The following is a 23,313-nucleotide window of genomic DNA, read 5'->3' on the forward strand; positions in this document are numbered from 1 at the left end:
TAGAAAAATAGCTATGTGGCACCAAGGAGACACCAAGAACATGGGTAAAGATGTGCAAAAGGAGCATGGTGGGGACAATAAAAGCCTTCTGCAGTGACGAAGATTCCCCCAGGGCTGGGAACGGGGTGGCCCTGGCCAGGATCTGGGGCTCTGGGCTACTCATTAGTCACTAGAGTACCTCACCTGACAAAGATGTTGACATACACAGAAAAGCTTGCTACAGGTGGAAGGTTAATCAGGGGTGCTAAGAAATGCCACCTATGCATCCCGCATACTTATATGTATTATGCACTGACTAGGATCCAGGTGTGGCAGCTGGTCCAGTCCTGGGCACAGAGGTGAGACAGCAGCGCTTGCCCCCACAGCCCCTCCACCTCATTCCTATGTCCCTACCACACCTGCGCCGGTCTCAGAGTCCCCTCTGTCCCCATGTCTAGCTACCAATTGCTTCCTTTAGGTAGGTAGTCAACAAATATTAAGTGCCTACTATGTGCAAGACCATGTTGTAGGTGCAGAGAACAGGGCTGATCAGGACAGAGTCCCTGCCATCAGGGAGTTCCCATTCTAAGTGGGGAGGGAGACAATGACTAAACAAAGAAGCAAGAGTGGAAATAAAATGGTAGGTCCTGGTGACAGTCGTGATGAAGATAAAGTAGGGTACTATATGAGCATGCTTGATTTGATGTTGGGGAGGCCTCCCTGAAGATGGGATGTTTATATCAAAATCTGGTGAATGAGAAGGTGGTCGCCATGTATGGATAGGGGGAAAGAACATCTGGACATCTCCGGCAGAAGGAAAAGCAAGAGCAGAACCACCAGGAGGGGCCTGAACCCGTGCGCCTTGGAATTAGTAGACGAGAGTGAGAACGAAGAGAAATGAGATCAGTGAGGCAGATAGCAGCCACGCAAAGGGCCTTAGGAAGCCATGCGCCAGCATCTGGTCCTGACTCCACTTGCAGTTGGAGCCACCGGAGCTGTATGCGGGAGAGTGGGGAGAGCTAACTGGGCTGTAGAAAGACCATATTGGCTGCTTTGTTGAGTCATGGAAACGATGGGGGGCCCTGTGGACTTGGTCTTGGCCATGGAGCTAGGCGAGAGAGGATAGTGGTTGGGTCCAGGTGGCTCTCCTCCCGTAGCCTTTGGGAGTAGAGCTGAGGACTTCTTGATGAACTGGATGGGACTGAGGAAATGGGAGGAATCCAGACGGAGTCACAGATTTTTAGCAAGTGGGTGGAGAGGGCACTTTTTACTTAGATGGGGGAGCTTGGCAGGAGGGGTGTGTGGATTTGAGGAGGGAAATCAAAAGATCTGATTTAAATATGCTAAGACTGGGTTGCCTTTTAGACACCAAAATAGAGACATTGAATAGACCATTGAATATAGACATCTGGGGATCTGGGGGAAGACACAGCTGGACACGTACATCTGAGAAACCTGAATGTGTAAAAAGATATTCAGACCCACTGGTCTAGGTAAGATCACGTTGGAAGAAAAGAGGCAGACAGGGAAAGTGCTGAAGACACACACCAGTGTCTTAGGAAATGCCAACAAAGAAGACGAGAAAAGGAGTGCCAGGGAAGTGTGAGAAAGCCACGGGCGTGAGAGGGGCACAGAACCTGGATGAGAAGGTGTTTTGAGGAGGAACAATGGCTAACTGTACCTGGGAGAGCAGGATGAGAACAGAGAATCGACCAATTATTTCAGCGAGATATAGTCAGTTTTGATCTTCGTAATTGGCCATTAGTGGAGTGGTGATTGGATAAGAGACGAAATCCAAGGTGAGAAAGTGGGGACAGTGAGTATAGACATCTTTGAACAGATTTGCTGTGAAGGGGTAGGAAATGGAAGCGGGATTGGGGTCAAGGGAGGAGTGAGGTCAAGAGAGCATTAATTTAAAGGAGGTATATTTGTATGCCAATTTTGAGGCATGTTTGCATGTCATTGGAAATGCACCAGTAAAGAAGAAAATTATAATGCAAGAAGAAATAGAAAAGTTGCAAAAAAAGTTTTGAAATGGCATTATAAATGAGTTTAAAGCCCCTTGAAGATGTTGACCTTGGATAGGAGCCAGGACTCTTTATCCATTGAAATCAGGGGTGGGTTGGCAGAGTATTGTTGTTCTGATGCAGATACAATACAGGACTTGTTGATAGAAAGATGAGGTAGTTCTCATCTTATAAAAATCTATTTTCTCTATGAAATATGTGGCAAGGTCATCAACTGAGAATGGGGTAGGGGAGGGAGTGTTGGAGACTTGAGGAGAGCGAAGGAACTGTGCTAGTTGCCCCCAAAGACTGGAAAATTGAATTTTCTAGGCTTCTGAATTGAACTTACTAGGTTTTTCTGACAGTGTTGAGTGAGATTTGTGGTCATGTTTGTAGCAAGTCTAGTCAGCAAATTTGTGTCATTTTTCTCCGGCAGTGGCTCTGGTGCGGGTCCTAAATAAGTGGATAGGATTCCAGGGCTGGAGAGCTGCCAGAAGTTTCAGGCCACTGGCAAGGGAGCAGTTCAAGTGTTGGATGGTGGAATCAGGGCTGAGTAAGGAAGAAAGTGGATACTCGGGGAGTGGTAGCAATGGATAACAAAAAAGTGGGCTGTTAATAAAGTGAAGGTCTTGAGAGGTTGGAGATTTGATAGAGTGGGAGTGTCAGAGTAAGCTAGCTCTACAGAGGGTCAGAAAGTGGGGCACTGGGAATCTACATTTAGTGAGTGATTCGGTTATTGGAAGCGGGAGATTAGAATTCTACCACAGAGAACATCAAAGTAGAGAAAGTGTTTTAGATATTCTCAATCATCTCTTTTATATTTCAAATGAGGAAACTTAGGCCTGGAGATGTCAAACAATTTGTCCAAGGCTATCGAACTAGTAAGTGAGATTAGAACTGATTCACAACAGAGGTATGTGTATACTCTGTGTATGCTTTTGTCTAAAGCAAGTGTGGAGGGAGCAGGCAGGTGTTGGAGGTCTACTCTCCCCACCTGGCTGCAGCTGGGAGAGCGCTGTGTCTCGCTGCACCTGTTCTCACCTCGTAGTTACCATGTTTGCTGCAAACAGGAACATGTACCTGGCTTGAAGGGACCATTGTAAAGCAGAGAGCTCGGACTGGGGATTCCATCCCCATCACCTTCTGTGGCACCTTGATCAAGTGCCCTAGCTTATCCTGCTTTAGGATCTACATCTGTGATTGTGGGCTTGGCTGTGTGGCAAGGAGTAAGTATAGTGGTCATAACCTGCTATGGGCCTGGCTGTACCCAAACCTCTCAGGACCAGGCTCTGGTGTGCCCTGAAGTGGGCTCCTATCTGACCAAATGAACGAACAGTTTACTGCACCCAGCAGTGCTTCCATGAAGCTCAAGGTCTACTTGAGGAGGTAGGATGTGCACACAGAAACTCATGGGCTTCATGTTAAAAGTCACCTGAGAGGTCTTTGAATTCAGTTGCCTCCCATCTTAGATGAGGGGATGTTGTAGGAGCAACAGAACAGGGGCTCTACCAACGCCTCTTGACTTTCAGCCCAAAGCTAAGTCACCAGTCTGTGCTACACTTTTATTTGATGTGCAATGTCTGCCCTGTGGCCCAGCATCTGAGGGGCCACCTGGTGGGCCCTCTGCAGAAAACCTCCAGATCCTGACCCCGAATCCTAGGCCAGGGGCAGGTACTGAGTGTATCCTGGTGTCTGGGGGCCCTTTTGCCCTCAGGGTAGGGCGCCAGCAAACGTGGCCCCAGTGAGCTGGCTCCTGCCTTGCAGGCCCTCTCTCCTTTCAGCCCGCACAAGTGTTAAATACAGCATCAAATTAAGCAAAATTAAATACATTTCCATGCAGCATTTTTCCCTTGACTGAATCAAACAATGTGGTTGCCATAGAAACAGCCTCTTCTGAAAAGGTCACCTGCAAGAAACTGTGTTTTAGGTACAACTCAAGGAGATTATGGGGGATTAACTCATTTTATACATATATATTAAATATTTTTTTTCTTTAAAGGGGCTGTTATGAAGGAATAATATCCAACTGAGCTGGAAGATACCTACAGAAAAAATTTTAAGTCCCTGATAAAGAATTTTTTTCCTTTCCTTTCCTTTTTTTTTTTTTTAACCAGCGTGCAGTGGGGGTGATATCTGAAATGGCGACTCTGTGTTTTTACTTGACTTTAATTAAACCTCAGTCGGGGCTGAGAAATGTGGTGAAGTGAGATAATTGCACTATTCCCAGTACAGTTTTTAAACTCCGGCTTTGATATGCACCTCGTGACAGCCTGAACCTGCACCCAGACTCCTGGGGCTGCTTGAAGCTCAGCTTATAACCACCCCTCTTAACCTGCAGGCATCTGGGGAGTGGCCTTCAGGATCTGGAATGGAAAATTAGGGCTGGGGGAGGATGGACCCCGGCCATCTGCACAGAGGCAAGGGGATGCCAGGTCTCCCCTAAAAAGTTCCTCTCCAGCATCTGGGAGTGTGACTTTGTCTGTTGGACTCTGGTATCCAGAATGTTAACAAAGGACAGACAGGTAACTCAGAGAGTAGGATGAGTCTTCCCTACCTTTTTCCATCATTCAGAGAGGAACTGGGCTGTCTTGAGGAAATCTTCACTGGATCTGAATTAAAATGGGCTGCCTGGCACAGGGTCCCTTGTGAGTATGACAGGCAATATGAAGGGCAATATGTGTTTTTACTTCGCTTTCTGTAAAGGATCTGCTGAGGTCCTCCCGAGGATGAGGCTCCAAGTCTCACATGCTCACAGGCCGCACACGGTCCCCCTAGGTTCCATGTGGCCCTTGCAGCCCATTTAGTGATGACACAGCCATGTCAAGCTTGGCTATGGCTGTCCCTGGTCCCGGGACGATGGACATCCGTAGCTGAGATGCACAAGGATAATGCCTGGCCCTTTGCCTCCCACCCACTCAGTCCTGCTTGTTTTCCAGGATGGCAGAGGCTGGTTCTCTGTTTTAGACCAGGAGGCTGAGGGTCTCTAAGCAGAGGGTTAATTAAGAAAGACGGGGAAACAGAGAAAACTGGGATCTGAGTGACTGAGTCACTGGCTTCCTGGGAACTAGCTAAACAGCTTTTCTGGGACCAGGGACTGCTCACACTTCAGAGACAACTCAGAACTTTCTGATCTGGGCTGACAACCCCAACTCTCAAGCTGGTGTCCTCTGGCACTCAGGCTGCTCGCTGGGGGCATGCCTCCCCTCTGGGCCTGTGAGAGATGGTGGCCAACACCAGCTCAGCACTACCTCAGGAGGAAAGGGGTTGAAAGCCTCGGATATATACATCTGATCCGGTCAAACAGGATTCCAGCAACGTGTAGACAGGCCCAATTTATACAAATCCCCTTAGAGATATCCCTTCGAAGCCTTCCTGGTGGCTGACCTGCCATCACATAAAACTCGTTTCTTTTTCTATATTTATCAAGCTGTTGTGCCTGAGATTTTCTCGTACTTGTCCCCAGATCCCCAGAGTCCAGTCCCTCCTCTTGATTTATCCCAGTGCCAGACGCCGTAGTCCTGTGTAGTGTTGTCAAGAATGAGCACTGCAAAGTACGCAGACCTGAGCTTGAATTCCGGCTGGCCACTTACCAATTGAATGCCTGCCTCCCTTTCGTCATCTGTCGAATGGGGATAATAATAACCACTCTCTTAAGTAATAGGTCCTTCTAGGGTCGTTCTGAAGATTAAATGAGGTGACCTGAGGGAAAGTATCTGGATAACACAGGTGCTCAATGGATGTGTGTTGCATATTTCAGGAACATGACTTTTGTACAAAAAGGAACTGTGTGTTTCCTTTCCTGTGAAATCCAACTTGCCAGCCTAGGGACTTTGCAGAGATTAGAGAAGGAATGGCAATTTTCAACTCTAATCCCCTAATACAACCACTGGAGGTTTTCTTGACTCTTAAGAAAAGCAAATCTACGGTTATCCTGGAAGAATTTTATTTTTAGAGCAGTTCAGCCTCTGAACTCACATGCACCCTTCAGACAAGATCCCTGAGTGCCTTGCCTTTGAGTTCCCCAAATCACCTCGTTTCCCCCTTGAAGACTAGATGGAGCTGTGATTGCTGGGACGGCCATGTGGTGGCTGCTCCGTGGGAGGTCTGGCCATGTCGCTTTTCCTGTCTTGGGTCCCACTGCTCAGCTTGTTAGATGAGAATCTCTCAAATACCTTCCGAGACAGTTGGTGAGGAGGAAGGAGCTCTCTGCCAGCTCCAAACCTGGGCTGTTAGTGAATGGGCTACTGAGTCAGACCAAACTGGGTTTGAAAACTGCCACTGCCAATTGTTAAGCTGTGTGACCTTGGGCTAGTTATTTCCTCCTCAGAATATCAGTTCCTTATCTGTAAAATAGGAGTATACGCTTTATCTCACTGTATTGGTCTGGAGCTACATTTAAGTGAAATAATACGTATAAAGTGCTCATCACAGGTGGCATCGTTATTTATCCATATAAGTGTATGGGGAGCATTAGAATCCCCAGGAGGGCTTGTTAAAGTGCAGAGTGCCAGCCCAACCTCAGAGTCTCTGAGTCAGTTGGTCTGAGCTGGGGCCTGAGGGTTTGCATTTCTGACCAGTTCCTGGATGATGCTGCTGGCCCACGACCATACTCTGAAAAAGCACTGGTCTATGCAAACCAAAGTGAGGGAACTATTTGACCATAATCCATTAAATTTACGCCTTATGAAGCCTTCCGTGTGAATTCTCCAGACTAATGCTATCCAATAGAACTTTCTGCAGTGAGAGAAACGTTCTGTATCTGTGCTGGCCAATTTCGTAGCCACTAGCCACATGTAAAAACCGTATACTTGAAATGTGGCTAGTGTGACTGAGGAACAGATTTTGCATTTAAATTTGAATAACCACCTGTGGCTGATGGCTCTCATATTGGACAGCACAAACTAGATTCTCATGGACATAGCCTGGAGCAGGCAAATCTGTTAACCAAGAAGATACGTGGTTAAGTGGAGGATACCTTGAAATCTGAGACTGGAGTTAAGATACAGCATTATAGCCACCCGCTCCTTCAGTGACTCCTTCCACATCAGGACCCTCTCTAGAGACTTCAGGAGTCAAGTAATGAAGCTTCCCCCTTCCCTCAGACACTGGCTGTCAAAGGATACTGCTCTCTGGAGGAAGCAGGAACAATTGAAATATATGAAGTGTGGCGTTTAAACATCCAAGTGGAATAAATATGATGAAACTCTTAGGGACAAAGGCAGAGCGGCGATGTGCCAGGGCAATGACTTGTATGTTCTAGGGATAGAAAACAATGAAGACATTTTCTGGAAGGAATAGGAATTAGAAGGCAGTTGCTTGGGGTTAGAAGACAGAAGAATAGAAGGGTCAGTTTTGAAGGAAACGTCATGGGACCCAAGGCAAGGCAGCTAGAAGCAACTTGAAAGAGGAGAACTAATTCCTCAGGGTGGCGGAGAGTGGGAAAGAAGAGGGTGATGTTTGTAGCTGGATGGAATGATGGTGATTCAAGGCAATTCTGTGAGTGAGAAACCAGTTAAGTGTTACTATTCAAGAGTCACCGTGACGGTACTTGCCCTAAGATCTCTCCTCTTGTGCTATGTCTGCTCTGCCTGGGAAGGTGACACATGTGGCAGTAAAATTGTTAGTTCTGAGGGTCTCAAAGATCTGGTTCAAAACTAGCTCTGCCACCTATGAGCCGTAGGACCTTAGGCGAATTACATAACCTCTCTAAGCCTTGGTCTCTGCCTGAAGATGGAAATAATAACGGTACACATCTATGGGGCTGTTTTGAGAATTAAAGGAAATTGTGGATCTCGAGTATTTCACATGATGCCTGGCACATGGCAAATGCTTTTAGGGTGACAGCTGTCATTATGTTACACACACCACTGACTTCACTCCTAGTCTCTGCAGCGGGTTGGCCCCATGGGCTGTCCCATAAGGGTGATATGAGGGTCAGACTCTGGGAGCCCTTCCCTGAATGAGTGAGTGGGGGAGGAGTTATCTCCTCCTGGACCCCTTCCCTAGAGAGAGGTGACCTTTCAGCCTACAGCACCCGGGGGTGAGGCTTTACTCTACAACAACAGCCATGATGGATTGTGGTGTGTGTTAACGCCAAGACACAAGAAATAGCTTCGCCAGAGACCAACTTAAGCCTGGCCTGATTTAGTACAGAGAAAATGACAGCTGCTGTGCTCGGCTGGCTTCCACCCAGCAGAAGGCTATTTTTGCAAATAAAATGGTAAGTTGCTAATCAGAAAGATAAATTAAGAAGCATTAAGATAATGATGGTCTAATCACCGTCCACACAGAGAATTGCTGGAGTGAATATCCAGGCTACCAAGTGCTTGAGCGCGTTTGGTGATTATTTGTATTATGAAGGGAATGATGGCTTCCAGGCCTGGAATCAATCTAGCTTAGGGAACCCACAAGACCAGCCTTCTAAGAGAGAGGACGCCAGGGCTTTCTGGAGGTCATCTGATCCTCTGCCCACCCCCACCTCCAGGTCTGAGCAGCCTCCCCCAAACCATTCTTCGTTTATGGCTATTACACTACAGAGATTCCCCAGCTTCTGCTCGAGGACTGACCGTGTGGAGAGATCATCTCTAGTTTGAGAGCAATAGAAGGAGCCCCATCTGGGAGTGAGCAAGCCACTTAGCAGAGAACAGAATCCAGGCTTCCCCTGGGACTTTCTGTGGGCTTGTTGGGCAGAAACCCTGTCCTGTAGCATCCTACAGTCTGGAGTCATTGAGACCATGGGGACAGTTGCTCTCCTCATTCTTCAGCTGGGGACGCCAAGGCCTAGGGAGGGTGATTTGTCCAGTATCTCAGAGCCAAAGCCAAAGCCATAACTCAGGCTGGTGCTCCTGCCTTGAAAAGGGCTCTCATGCTAAACCAAGAAGGAACTTTCAGAAAACCCACACCAGCTTCCCAGTTCAATCCTGCTGCCTCATGGGGGAAAAGGGCATCAAATGGTGTTGAGAAAGGAAATTCAATAAACAACGAAGGCCCAGTTTATAGTCTTGATAGTCTGAGGAGTTCAGATTTGATCTAATATTGGACTATAAGTCATTTGACTTTTCTTAAGCTCCAGTGTAGCCTCACCTGGACCCTCATCGGTAAAATGGGGATAATAAATGACCTAACCCATAGATTTGCTGTGAGGCTTACATGAAAAGCTGCATTTAAAATAATGTGCTTGACATCATTACCTTGAATAAATGCAGCAGCATGGCAGTCTTTGGTTTCTAGGCAGTGGTGGCCGGGGGCCGCTTGTACCCGTTCGCAAGAACTCACTGTTAAATTTTCAAGAATTTTGCAAGCCAATGGTGAAACACAACCACCATTAAAGTTAAATTATATAAATTTAAGTTTAGTAAGTTCTATTTAGAAACAAAGGTGTGGGGGTTTCTCGTTTAATGGATGCAGAGCTTTCGTTTGCGATGACAAAAATTCTGAAAGTCGATAGTGGTTATGGTTGCACAACATTGTGAATGCACTTGCCACCACTGAATTGTACACTTAAACATTGTTTTTCAATTGAGGCATAAGTGACACACAGCATTACAGTAGTTTCAGGCGTACAACATAATGATTTGTTTTTTGTGTATATTGCAAAATGATCGCCACAGTAAGTTTAGTTAAAATCCGTCACCGTATGTAGTGACAATCTTTTTTCTTGTAATGAGAATTTTTAAAACTCACTCTCTTAGCAGCTTTCTAATATGCAACACAGTGTTGTTCACTGCAGTCACCATGTTGTACATTACATCCCCTAAAAACGTTTTAGGTGGCAAATTCTGTTGTGTGTATTTCACTAATATTTTAAAAACAAAACAAAAAAGAAGGTACTCAATACTCAACACTCATGGGTTCCTAGGATTTTACATTCTACTGTCATCTATGTCCCTGAGGTTATTTAAGAGGATAGTGTCTGCGCCGTGGAAACACCGTGAGATGGGGTGCTATTCTGTGTCTCTTTCCTCATTGTAGCTTGAAATTGGCCATGGTTGGAGTATCATTCTAGAAGAAGACAGATTGTTAAATGCTTACTGGCACACCACTTATCCCGGGTGGGCCACCCCTTGCCACCCGCTGAGGTTCTGGGAGCTCCTCCTCCCCACTGCCCACTGCTGGGCCCTGGGCTGTCTGGGGGCGCCCTGTGTTGGCCTGCCTGAGGCCCTGCTGGGCAGGCTGTGTAGCTGAGTTGTGGCCAGAGCAGTGCTTTGCAGTACACCTCTCCTTCCTTCCTCCCCAACCCTGCAGTTCCTTGTGAATCTGGCCTTGGTTTCCCCTGGGAGGGATGTCTGCCAGTGTGGGCTTTGGCCCTTGGCCCTTTCCCATTCTAGGCGCTGGCATTGCTGTTTGCTGTTAGGTCAGAGCGTGTGAGTGATGACTTGGCCAGAACACACAGGGAAGGCCAGTGCATGTCATTAAGTGCCGTGGGTTCTTCTTGTCCCTTCCGGAAATGGAGGACATTACTGCAGTTTCCATCCTGGAAATCATGTGCTGCTCGTGGACTCTCCCCTCTGGCTCACTGAGTGAGCAGTTCTGAGTTCCCCGCTGCCCGGGGACTCGCCAGCTGGGAGACCCCCTTAGTCTTTGACCTTCCTCTCTTTCAGGCATTCACTATTAATAATCTTGCAGCATCAATCCCCACTGTCGCCCTATGAGGTACATGTTTTATTATCCCGTTTCATAGATGAGAAAACTGAAGCACAAGGCCAGGTAGCTAGTAAGTGGCGGCACTGGGACTCCGCTCCAGGGCTTTCTACCCAGAGCCCAGGCCAACCCATAATACTGCACCTCTAAGGAGCAGCCAGTAGAGGTGACGCAGCATCTCTTTGGGGAGGATTCAGGTGGGAGTTCAGCCTAGTCACTCTCCATCTAGGCTGCCCACCCACCCCTAAGTCCACCAACCTAGCTTAGCAACTCTGGGACTGGTGGGTGGATGACTCGCAGCTAAGACCCCTCCTCCACTTCCACACACACACACAGAGCTGCCCACCAGGGCGCAGCCTGCGGAAAGGATGTATTAGCAGCCAAAGGCTCTGAGTTCCTCGTGGAAACTGGAGCCTGACTCCTCTGGCCCACGTTGGCAAGAAGAAAGGGGTCCTCAGGGCCTCACCAGATGGAGTAGTTTCTCCTTCTGGCTCCCTCCAAAGCCTTCGAATCTACAGGCAGACAGCAACATGTGGCTTTGGGCTAGTTCCCGGCTGAGTGGGTGGGGGAGGAAAGGGGCTGGAAATTCCTGAAGACTCAGTCTTCTGGGGAACAAATGAATCTTCTGCCTCCTGGGTCTCCCCTGGCAGCTGCTGAGCTGCAGAATTTATGGAAGCCCTTCACGCTTTGTGACAGACTGCTAATGAAAGGGAGGCCAGAGCTTCTGCATCTGCCTTCTTTGGTTTCTAATTTGCCTGGGATTCTACCCCCAAGAGGGGGCGAGTGACTTGGAAGCCAGGAGGGCCCCACAGAGCCCTGCAGCCTGTCAGCAGGGCTTGGCTTGAAAGGCCCCTGCCGAGGGCCACCCATGGGGCTGCTCCCAGCTCCAAGTACCTGCCGGGGATGTGAAACATGCCCTGGGATTAATGGGAACCAGATGGGCAGGACAGCCCCTCCACCTGGCCTCCATCAGAGAAATGCTCAGATTTCTGGCATTGTGGTGAAGCTTTTCTTAGGATTTCTCTAATACTGGTTTTTTTTTTTGCTCTAGGCCGCATGCCCAGGATCAGGAGCCAGGAGTCCTGATGCTTTCTGTCCAAATGTAAAGATGAGGAAGTTAAAAGAGACCTTTGAGTTCACCCAGTGCAGTTTCTCAACCCAGGCTGCCTATTAGAATAACTGAGAGTTTGTAAAAACTACCTGGGCTGAGCCCTACCCCAGACCACTACATAACAGTCTCTCAGGAAGGAATCCAGGTGCTGTTTTATTTTAAAAGCTCCCCAGATGTTCTAATGCGCTGCTCAGGTTGGGAATCACTGAACTCTTCCTTTGTAGAGGAGGAAAATGAGGCCCAGATTAAGGAAGTGACCAGCCCAAGGTCACACGGCCCAGATGGGTTACGCTAAGTTCATTCTGCCAGGCCACGAGGAGCCCTCTCTGAGTCCCCACAACCCATCAGCTCATAGAATATCTACTAAAGATTGCAGGAGCCTTTTTTTCTTCTTTCCTACCTATCTGTGTCCCTCTCCTTCTCTGAACCATGCATGAATGCAGCTCCTCTAGGAAGCTGTCCACCGAACTCCTCTGACGTGTCATAATACAGACCATACACAGCCTTGCTATTCAGTGTGCTCACTCAGTAACACCAGCATGATCTAGGTTAGAAATGCCTCGGCTCCCGCCTCAGACTTGATCTGCATTTTAGCAAGCTCTGCAGGCCGTGCATGCATAAGCTTATTAAAGATGGAGGAACACTGACACTTGTTGAACACACACCCTCTATCAGATTCACTTGTGTAGATTTTGTCTCAGCAATAAAATCGCCTTCCTCTCGAGACAGACGACCACATCTTATGTGTCTTGCACAGAATGCACAACAATATAGCACAGCACTAAGCACACAGTAGGTGCTTCTCACTTTTTGGTCAACCTGAAACCATCTCTCCCAGCTGTCCTGGCTGTGGACGTCTCAGGAGGATGGACATGAAGTCAGGAAATGGCCGGCTCTTCAAGCTGAGCCCATAGCAGATGGGTCTCTGCTGACAGGGGATGTCACCTCAACTTCCAGGAGGGAGACTTCCACAGTGGAGGGCACCCAGAAACAGGAAGGGACACGAGCATTCCCCCGTCACTGACCCACATGTGATCTGGGCAGATCATGCAATTTTGTCCTTCAGCTTCTTTTCTCTGAAATGGAAATTATAGTGTCTGCTTCATGAACCTTCTGGGGTCACTTCGAATTTTGGGCACCTAATAGGCAGCCACTTAATGCTCTGAGCAAGGATCAAGTGAGATAATGGAGGTGGAAGTTCTTCGATGCCTCCTGTCTTATTTACATCAGGACATTTTCTTTTTTTCCTTCCCTTTCCCATTTTCCGGATGAGAAAACCAAGATTTCAATTTCAGCCGTGAGCTTGCTGTTCTAGGTCAGATCTGAGCAGAAACAGTTGCTTCTGGTGCTGCAGCTCGAGGCCCCCAGAAGAAGGGATGCTCAGAAAGGGTCAGAACAAACATGACCCCAGCCAGAGCACTGAGTTAGCCTGACCAGGTCCTAATGTGAGAGGAGATGAAGGTGAAATGGAAGACTAGAACCTTAAATCACTTTTTACAAAGAAAAAAATTGCTGCCAGGTGCTCATTAAATGTGTGAGGGCCTTCGGCAGAGGCCTGTGTCATCTGCACGCTTTATTCTGAGCCCAATAACTTCATCCGCCTGCAGCAGCAGGAGCGGCAGCACAAGCCTATAAGGGCTGGGTCTTGCCCGGCAACCACAGTCAGTTCTTATTCATCTAAAAAAATAAAATAGAGAGGACGTTGTGTTTCTCCCCCACCCCCAACATGAAAGAATGAAGGATCAGAACCCTCTCCCAACACCCGCCCCACCCCTGATGAAAAATTAACCAGCTGTGCAGAGTGAATGAATCCCCGAAGGCCAATGAGGTCTCTGATGTGAGCTGGGCTGGATTCTGGGAGCTCCAGAAACCCTCCTGGTTGTTAATTCTCCAGGCCCTGGATCCTTGGAGCAGTGCGGACAGCTGTATGCAGCAACTGGTGGGGCCGAGAAGGTCAGCTTGCATTTTTGATGTGATGCAAGGCCCTGTGCTCTGATGGGGAAATGGAATAGCTCGAAGCATGCTTCTTGTTTACTTTGGTCTCTACCTACGTTATGTGGACTCCTGATGACAGAGACCGAGGAACCTTAGTGCCTAATGCATCTGAACCCCAGTACCTAATAGAGTCTGACACACAGCAGCAACAATAATAAATGAATAAGTGAGTGAGGGAGAGAGTGAGGGCTTGACCATGAGGCAAGAGTCTATTGCACAGGCTCATCTCAGTCTTTGGGGCACCATTCGTCTGTTCACTCGTTCATTCATTCGGTCGGTAAACATTCATTCAGCAGCATGGGTATAAAGAGCACATGGTTAACTCATTCATTCAACAAACACTAGGTACCAGGACTTGTCCTAGAGATACACAGATAAAATGCTCATTCTCTGCCCGCAAGATGCTCACAGTAGGGTAGGGGAAATGGGTCACTCAGCTGCAACCATCAAGAAGTGCATGATAGCAGTCTTAAGAGTGAATTTCTGAGGTGCCGAGGGAGCCCAGAAGAGGACCCCCAACTCCACCGAAGAGAGGGGTTTCAGTAGGGTCAGAGAGTGAGGAGGTGACATCTGAGCTGTACTTAGAGGGCACGTGGAGGTAACGGGAGAAGGCAGTTTCTGGCAGTCAGAGCAGAGACAGACACAGGACTAAGCCCCAACTCTAATATCACGACAATGGCACAGCTAGAGCACTAAGGATGTCTCTGCCCGCTTTCTGCCCTGAGCAACCTCACTTCGCCCAGGCCCAGCAATGGCAGATGGTACGGCAGAAAGAAGGAACCGGAGACTGAGGCCGAGTGTCATCAGCTCTCCTTGCCTTTCTACTTTCTCAAATGTAGAAATAGGAGGCAGATGGGTAGACCCTGAGAGTTTCTGCCCCCACACTATGGATTGAATGAGCGCTCTCTCAGGAGCTGGCTGGGGACCTGGGGGAGTGCTTGGAGGGCCAGACCCTCTTCTGAGGCCTCTCAACTCTTGCCTTTCTCCTTCCCACTCTGGGTCAGGCCAGTGAGCCTGAGTGTGCTGTGTGGTCTCCCAAGACCGAGGTCCTCAGGACCTGTCTCCTAAAGCAGAGACAGGGTCATCCTCTCAAGTCTTAGGCTAGGCATGGTAGAAAATAGTTTGGCAGTTTCTCAAAAAGCTAAACAGAATTACCACATGGTCCAGCAGTTATACTCCTGGATATAAACCCCCAAGTTGAAAACAGACTCTGACAGATAATGCATACACTCATATTCATAGCAGCCTTATTCACAATAGCCAGAAGGTGGAAATAATCCAGCGTCCATCAACAGATCAATGGATAAACAAGAATTAGTGTATACATATAGTGGAATAGTATTCAGCCATGAAAAGGAAGTTCTAACACATACTACGACATGGATAAACCTTGAAAACATGCTAAGTGAAAAAATCCAGACACAAAAGGACAAATATTGTTTGGTTCCACTTACGTGAAATACCTAGAATAGGCAAATTCAGAAAGACAAACCAATTAGAGGTTGCCAGGGACCCGGGGGTGCTGGGGATGATTATTGCTTAAAGGGGACAGAGTTTCTATCTGGGGTGATGGAAAACTTTTAGAAACAGTGGTGGTGGTGGCACAACAGTGTGAATGTAATTGACACCAGTGAATCATACACTTAAATATGGTTGAAATGGCACATTTTATGTTATATATGCGACCACAAGTTTAAAAAAAGAACACTAGACTAGCCTTTGCAGAAGACCAGCCAATCAATACTTGATCTGATAGACCCTCTCTGGCCTGCCTCCCTGGCGGCTTTTCTCCCCCACCCGCCCCCAAGGATTTCTCTCAGCATTGAGTTCTGCCAGGCTGGCGTGTTTCATTTTTGTTTTTATTTCCTGCATCTGCATCTGCTACCATCAGAATCTATTATTGCTCTCTGGGGCTCGTGCCCCTGACAGCGTTTATTTGTACATGTAAATCAGAGAGCCAGGGACAAAGCTTTAATGACAGTCTCTTTGGAGGTGGCGGTGGCAGCCACATGAGATGAGTGAATGCCAGCCCACACTGGGCTCCCTTTGGTGGGTGCTCAGGGGTGGGGGTGAGGATGGGGGTGAGAGGCTGACCCCAGCTGGTCCAGGTTTAGGAAATTCTTTCTGGTAGTGATGTTAATGCTGGATTCTGGGGGCGCCACCTCTGTGTCTTTTAAAGGTAGGACTCGTTTTTGAATCCCCAGCTCCTCCTACAAGGCTGAGCACGTAGTGGCACTCAGTCTAGGACTGTTGGAACTTAGCCGGTCCTGTCGTGCATGGGAAGGCAGCCTTCCTTCGTGAGGCTGGTGACAGCAATCCCTCCCTTTTCCTCTGCCCTCGGCTAGCTATCAGAACTTTGCAATCCTGGAAAGCAGACTGGGGGGTTCTCTCAGACTTAAGTTTACATTATCTTTTACCTGAGAAGTGCTTGCCCTAGAACTTCTGGGGGTCCCCAACCCCCAGGGCAAGAACCTCTACGGGTCTGTGGCCAGTTAGAAATGGCGAGGTGGGGGCGGGGCACATAGCAGGAGGCGAGCGGCAGGCGAGCATGCTGAAGCTTCTTTGCAGCACTAGCATCACCACCTCAGCTTCGCCTCAGATCATCAGGCATTAGATCCTCATAGGAGCACCAATCCCTGGTGCCACAAAGGTTGGGGACTGCTCCCTTAGAAGGGAGGAAATACATCAGTTCAGGACTGGGGACAATTTATCAACTATTGCTATGCATGCGAAATGTGGAAGTGGGGGAGGAGGTCGGGGAGCACCAGAACCCAGAGACTGGGATGCACTGTGGTGCTCTGGGCTTGTTTTGGGGGGCAGATAGACAGTCACTGTGGACCACCTATGCTTGTGTACAGGCCAAAAACAAAGGGGAAAGGCAAGATACAGAACAGCGTTATAGAGCACAGAGCATATTGCCATTTATGTCAAAAACATACATGTTTGTACGAGCCTAGAATATCTCTATGGAGGTAGGCAGGAAGTTGTAGCAGGAATTGCCTCTGGGGGTGGGGTGGAGGAATGGGAGATTCAGGGTCAGAAGTAGAAGAGGTACTTAGCTTTTCGTATACATAACTTTGTGTTGCTTAAATTCTTTACCTTCTTTGCTGATGCTTTTAAATGCCTTATCACAAAAACAAATTTCAATTTGTTTTAGGCCCACACCATGTGCCATAAGTGGGCAGGTGGCTGACTAATGGGGCCAGTGAGTGAAACACAACGCTCTCTCCCTTCGATTTCTCTTGGTGAGTGTTTTTCAGAGGGTGGTTGGAGAGGGCCTCTCCGTCCCTGGGGAGATTTCCCAAGTGTGAAGTGTTACTTGAATTTCTTTCTTGGGAGGAGATATTCCTCTTTCAATAGTTCATTTCCTTGTCCTTTGTCTGGCCTACTGAATAAATACCTCTGGTCTCATATCTGAAAGATCCCACCCCCCTTACCCTCTGGGGTCATTTGTTTTTTGCAAATCTTTTCTCTGCAAACTTTGGAGAGAATCAGTCTTCATCAATGGCCAGGCTCATGTGAAGGTAGTTATTGTTGGAGTAGTTACACCACACACCACACACACACACACACACACACACACACACACACACACACCACAGTCCCTGGGGAAATAAACATCTTCTCCCTTTTCCCTCTTATTTCAAACTCAAATGTCTTCAAAATGGCTGTGAATATTATCTTTAATCTCATTTCCCCAGACATTGATGGAAGGAGAAAAAATTCAGAATGTTACAAAATATTTGAGCAATGGAAAACTATGTGTAAGGGAAGGAAGTTGTCTCCTAAGCTCAACTCTGTAGTTCACTGCCACTAATGTTGTAATAATATTTTTCTTAAATAACAAAGCTTCCTAACATTACCATCCTACTTCACTTGTAATTTCAGACAATTATTTCCACGTTAACTAGAGGAAATGAACACATTAAACAAATGAAATACGAACGATTCTCGCTTGCAGTTGTTTTGAATATTTCTGTTAAGGAACTAGCCTAACAGAACCGTGGGACATTCAGGAGGCTAAGACAGGCCCTGCTCTTAGGGAGCTTGCAGTTACCGTGGACGACTTTCTCTAGCTAGGCAGTCAGAGAGAAGTACAGAAAACTGACTTATGCATGAAAAGAAAGGAGAATTCAGTGTTTGGCGAAGATGCTGGGAGAAGTGAAGCTAGATGGAGAAAGAGACCTGGGAGCTGGGCCATAAGGGATAAGGGGGGGGGCGGGTGTCAGGGGGCGGGAGGGTGGAAAGGTGGCACGGCAGGGCGCTGTGAGTGAGCAGAAATCAGGAGCCAGCTCCTTGTAGAGGAAAGATTAGAGCATGTGTAGGATAGTGTCATGTGATGGAGAAGGGGCTTTAAAGGGAAAAAGGCCTGAGCGTCAATCAGGGTCTGCTGCTCACTAGCTCCGTGACTTCCAGGATGTCCCACTTAGGAGGAATCCATTTCCTCACCTGCAAAGTGAATATGGTGATGTCTGCCTGGTGAGGCTGTCGTGAGGATTACATGAGATAATGAAAGGCACATCCTAGGTGGCCAACAATTGCTGGCTCCCTTCGCCACCTGGCACAGGTGGAATATTGGGTTATGGTGAGAGAAAGAGTGAGATGTGGTGGTAGGGGGATGTAAACACCAGGCTTGAGGAACTGGAGCTCTGTCTCAGTAGGCTTGAGGACCCGCTGGAGTTTTTTTTTTAACAGGCTAATAGAATAGAAGGTTATGCTTTCATCAGATCAATCTGGCAATGACCCTGGGGAGGACTGAACAGACAGAGAAGCTAGAGGCAGGGCCACAGTGTCGCGGGAATTCAGTCATGAGATCTAGGAAGTGTCTCCTAGAAAATGGGACTGGGGTTTGATGACTTAGTAGATAACGGATGGCCAGGAGGAACGAGCCAAATATGAACCTAAGGCTGGACCCAGAATGTTGGGACAACCATGATGGCACTGACAGAAAGGAGCAAGCAGTATGAAAACCAAGGGACAGGAGACACCGAGCACAGCTTGAACATGAGATGACAACTGAACATCCAAAGGAAACGTCCAGTTAAGATGAAAGTCCTTGGGAGGGCGGCAGCTCTAGAGATACAGATTTGAGAGTCAAACACTTTCAATCATCAAATCCATGTGTGTGCATGTGTATATGCATGCACACATGTAGATGTGTTCATGTCTTGTGCACGTGTGGGTGCATGCTTGCATGTGTGTGTGTGCATACGTGTTTGTACATGGGTACGTGCTATGCGCACACACATATGCCACTGCACTCTGAGCCAGAGAGCACTGTGGGGACTTGAGAGCAGTCTTTGGTAGACTCCTGTGGTTGGAGAAGAGTTCCCAGCGACCTGGAGCTGCGGGTGATGTGGCAGTGCTAGGAAGCCATAGGAAGGTTCACACGGAATGGGGCAGATCCCCAGAGTCAGATGTAATGAGTGAAAGGGAAATGAGGTCTGAGACGAGATCACTGGATTTGGCGAGAAGGTGGCTTTCAAAGAAGGCACTTTCAGAGCCACAGCCAACACAATTGATCTCCTTCCTGACCAGCCATAACCTTTCTTGTCTGTGCTGTTTGGCATTTAGCTTCTGTTTGATTTATTCTTTTATAATTGCTGTTTCCTATTCTTCTGTCATATGTATCATGTGTAATTCTCCCCCTGTCCAATATGTGTATGTGCATTGTGAGAACCTTCTTTTGTTCTCTCCACTGCCTGGCACATGGCGGGCAGCCTTCTCCGTCTCCGGAGGAGCCACTTCCAGGTGCTCAGGTCAGATACCTCGAGGGATCATCCTGACCCCTCCAGGTCTCTCTCGTTCAACCTCGCCGAATTCAGGAACTGTCAGACCAGGGTGCTCATCACTTTTTCTCCCTAGTCTAAGCGTCCACTGTCTGCTGCCTAGATTATTGCAACAGCATCCTTACCTGTAGCCTTGCTTCACCCTTTGCCGGTTCTCAACCCCTTGGCCAGAGTCTCCATCTCAAACGGTAACCAGATCAGGCCACTCTTCTGTTTAAAAGCCTCCAGTGGCTGGCCTCCCGTTTCATTCAGAGCGAAAATTCAAAATCTTCCCCCAGCGCTGCCTGATTCGGGTCCTTGCCTGTCCTGCCACGTCTCCTGGCACTCGGTGCTCCAGCCATGCTGGCCTCTTCGCTGTTCTTCCAACACACCCTCCTGCCTTGAAGACTGTGGTAGCTTTAAGTCTCTGGTCAAATGTTGCATCACCGGTGAGGCTTCCTGACCACCGTATGTGAAAGAGCAACCCCACCTGACTCCTTGTGCACTCGATCCCTTTATTCGAGCTTGTTTTCCTCCACGCCTGTCTCTATCTGGCATACTGTGCATTTGCTTGTTTATTTATTATCTATCTCACCCAATTAGAAGTGTATCCTGTGAAGACAGGGAGTTTGTTTTGTTTTGCTGTGAACCCAGTGCCTGGCACATAATAGGTGATTAATAAATCTGAGTGGAACGAAAGAGAAAGGAAACTAACATTTATAGGGCACTTATTATGGGCTAAGTTGTGTCTTGAGCACATTCACTTTTATCATTTACTCTTCACGGCAATTCATGGAGTATTATTCCCAGATGAGGAAACAGATAAATATATTAAATAATATATTTAAATAATAATATTGATTAAATAATAATAATATTGATTAAATAATAATCAATATTATTATTTAAACAGAGGATTCAGAATGGAAGCAGAGAGCAGAGAGTGAGTAGGTCATTTGACTTTAATTTGCTCTCTTTCATTCATTCATTTATTCACAAATATTTAGGAACCACCTGAGTGTGTCAGGCCCTCTGCCAATATCCGGGAATCTAAAACTGAATAGAAAATTATTATTGATCTCTAGTCTCATGGCGGAAACAGCCATTTAAACAAAAGATGTAGAGCAATGTGACGAGTACTATAAAAGAGGCAGGAATTCATCTTTCAGAAAGAATGGGCAGGAAAGTGCTTAATTTTGGATAAGTCAGTGAAGGCTCTCGAGAGGAGGTGACATTTGCGGTGAATCTCTGTGAATTGGTGCTATATAATCAAGAGAATTGGCTGTTCCTGGAAAGATAAAGGCTGAACTCTTGAGCCTGGCCTGTGTAGTCCTCTATAACTTGGCCTCCACCCGCCTCACCGGCCTGGTCTTCTGCCGCCCCTTCATCATAGACACAACCTGCTCGTTATTTCCTGCATCATAAAGCTATTTCCTACCCTCGCAAATGCTATTTCCTCTGTCTGGGACGCTCTCCTCCCCGCCCCCTTTTTTCCCCATTGCGGCTCAGCTCAGCACCTTCTCCTTCCCAGGGTGGACCTGTGCCCATATTTAGGCCCGTATTACCTGCCCCATAGACAAGCTCACTGTCACATTTCCATAACTCCCTCTAAGCCATACCCTTCCGAGGACAAACGGTCTCAGTCACCTTTGTTTTTGATTCTGTGTGATCTCTTGGATCTGTCCTAGGTTGGACACAACCTATGGTTGTTTCTGACCTGAGCCTGCACTAGTAGGGAGAAGAGAGTGCGAGGGCCCACGTGTCATGAGGGCAGCTGGGAGCAGTGCTTGGATAGGTACTGAAAGAGCTGAGGAGAGTGGAAGCCCAGGTCCCAGGAGGTGGCAACAAGGAGGCAGAGCTGCTCCTGGGCTGTGGAGGTGAAGACGAAGGGCAGATTAAGGGCCTTTGTAGGGCACCCTTTCAGCTGGGCATGGAAGGTCCAGAAAAGCCAAGCCTCCTGCCGAGGGTCATAAGCCTTGGAGCCATCTGTGCACATGAGTGTCCTGGCCAGAGATCCAACGTGGGGTGCCTTGGAGCTGGCTGATTTGTCACAGGCCTTTGAGAACATTACTGCCTGCTCCCTGCACATCTGGGCTGCTCATCCCTCAGCCTGCCCACCTGAGTGGAGGGCTTTTTCTAAAGCTGGACTGAAGCACAGGAGCAGTAGCCAGAGGTGGCTGTCCTGGAGTCTGGGTCTGCGGTGGATAAAAGCAGAATCCCTGTGTTAAACACATTGCCACAGTCCCCAGCTGGCAAGTAGTAGTAGAATCAAGATTCAAACCCCGGCATTTAGACTCCCGAGCCTCTATTCCTAACCACTATTAGTGAAAAGAAAGAAATGGTACATTAATGTAGCAGAGCTGCCTTGGTGCTCAGTGTGCTTTAGAAGTGCGGGTGAGTGAGTGTGTGTGTGTGTGTGTGTGTGTGTGTGTGTGTGTGTGTGTGAGAGAGAGAGAGAGAGAAAGAGAGAGAGAGAGAGAGAGAGGGAGAGAGAGAGAGGGATGGATTCAGGGAGAGTTGTAAATGCCTGCTGAAGCCAGGTACTGTTTGTCCTGACAGAATCTACCCAGATAACAATGGGCAGAGCCCTACATGTGTCTCTATGGGGAAACCCGAAAGCAAAGCTCCCAGACTCAGGGAAATTCCTGAGACAGGAACACAGCTCCTGGCACATTGCAGATATTTAACATTTGTTAGATGACTCAAAGGATAGATGGACAAATACAAAGGTTTCTGACCTAGGGTGGGAAGAGAAGGTTTCAAGCTCTAGCAGCTTGGAGTACGTGGCTCTGGGCAAGTCTTGTCCTCTATCTACTCCCTAGTCCCTTTCTCCAGGAAATGAAGGTGCTGGTAATAGATGCTTATGTCAGCCCCAGGCTGAAATGTGCTGCACAGCTTGAGAATATGAACTGGATGGCGTCAGCCTGCTCTGCTCACCTCCAGGGCCCTAGGCTGGCTCTAGCTCAGGAAGCATGTTTGGAGTTCAGATCAGATACTGCCAAGCCACTGCTGGGACTGCCTGGGAAATGACCATGGGCAGTAGGGACAGAAGGGTGAGGAGGAAATGTCCCAGTCCATCCTGGACACTTTAGGAATCCAAGAGCCTCCAGCCCATATCCCCTGGGGAAAGGTGGGACAAGACGTGCCTTCATCTTGAATTGCTCAGACAGAGCGTCCTAAATGCTCACTCCAAGACCCTTGAAGAGAAACAGGGCCTCCAAAGCAGGACTGACTTCTCCTGCGTGCAAGAAGGAATATGGCATCTAATTTCACTTCCCACAGCTGGCAGCATAAAGTCGATATTTTTTGTAGTGCAGACAGAGTAAAGAGAGAGTAAAGTGTTGAATTGTTTGGCATTATCAAGGATTTTAGCTCCCGAGGACTCCTGCATAAAGAGATGGAAATATAGCTGCTGGAGCCAAGAAACATACAGAAGTATATGAATTTATTACATATTATCTTCCCTCCTTCCAAACAGCCCTAGAAATGTCAAAAGATCATCTATTGTTTCATCATTGATGAAAAACAGTTTGGGTTTGGTGGGCTTTGGTTTTGGCAAGAGGTAGGCAATGGGAAAGAAAGACAGAAATGTTTTCCCAGGGCAAACTTCAAGAGACCCCATTGTCCTTCTAATTCTTCCTTATTGGGTATTAGTTTCACATGTGTAATTTCAGCCAGGACAAGCCTACAATTACACATTTGCATACTTGTAAATGTGTAAGTGCCTACTGTATGCAAAAGTCTGTCTGATGCTGCTGGGGACCACAAGGTATGTTAGCAAGCTCATGGCTATAAGGAGCTCAGGGCCTGGTGT

General features: G+C 47.8%; 1 protein-coding gene across 8 annotated transcripts in view; it reads left to right on the top strand.

The window, feature by feature from the left end:
* Nucleotides 1-23,313, top strand: part of PKNOX2 (PBX/knotted 1 homeobox 2) — a 240,538-nt gene that overhangs the window by 101,210 nt on the left and 116,015 nt on the right. For 3 of the 8 annotated variants that reach the window (XM_036220199.1, XM_036220198.1, XM_036220200.1), the window contains one exon: nucleotides 16,889-16,976. The exons of the other annotated variants lie outside the window; for them this stretch is intronic. The gene's annotated coding sequence lies outside the window, so the exon portion shown is untranslated. The remainder of the gene's footprint in view (nucleotides 1-16,888; nucleotides 16,977-23,313) is intronic. 8 annotated transcript variants of the gene reach the window in all.

The sequence above is a fragment of the Rousettus aegyptiacus genome, unplaced genomic scaffold, assembly GCF_014176215.1.
Source record: "Rousettus aegyptiacus isolate mRouAeg1 unplaced genomic scaffold, mRouAeg1.p scaffold_m13_p_5, whole genome shotgun sequence".
Taxonomy (NCBI): Eukaryota; Metazoa; Chordata; class Mammalia; order Chiroptera; family Pteropodidae; genus Rousettus; species Rousettus aegyptiacus.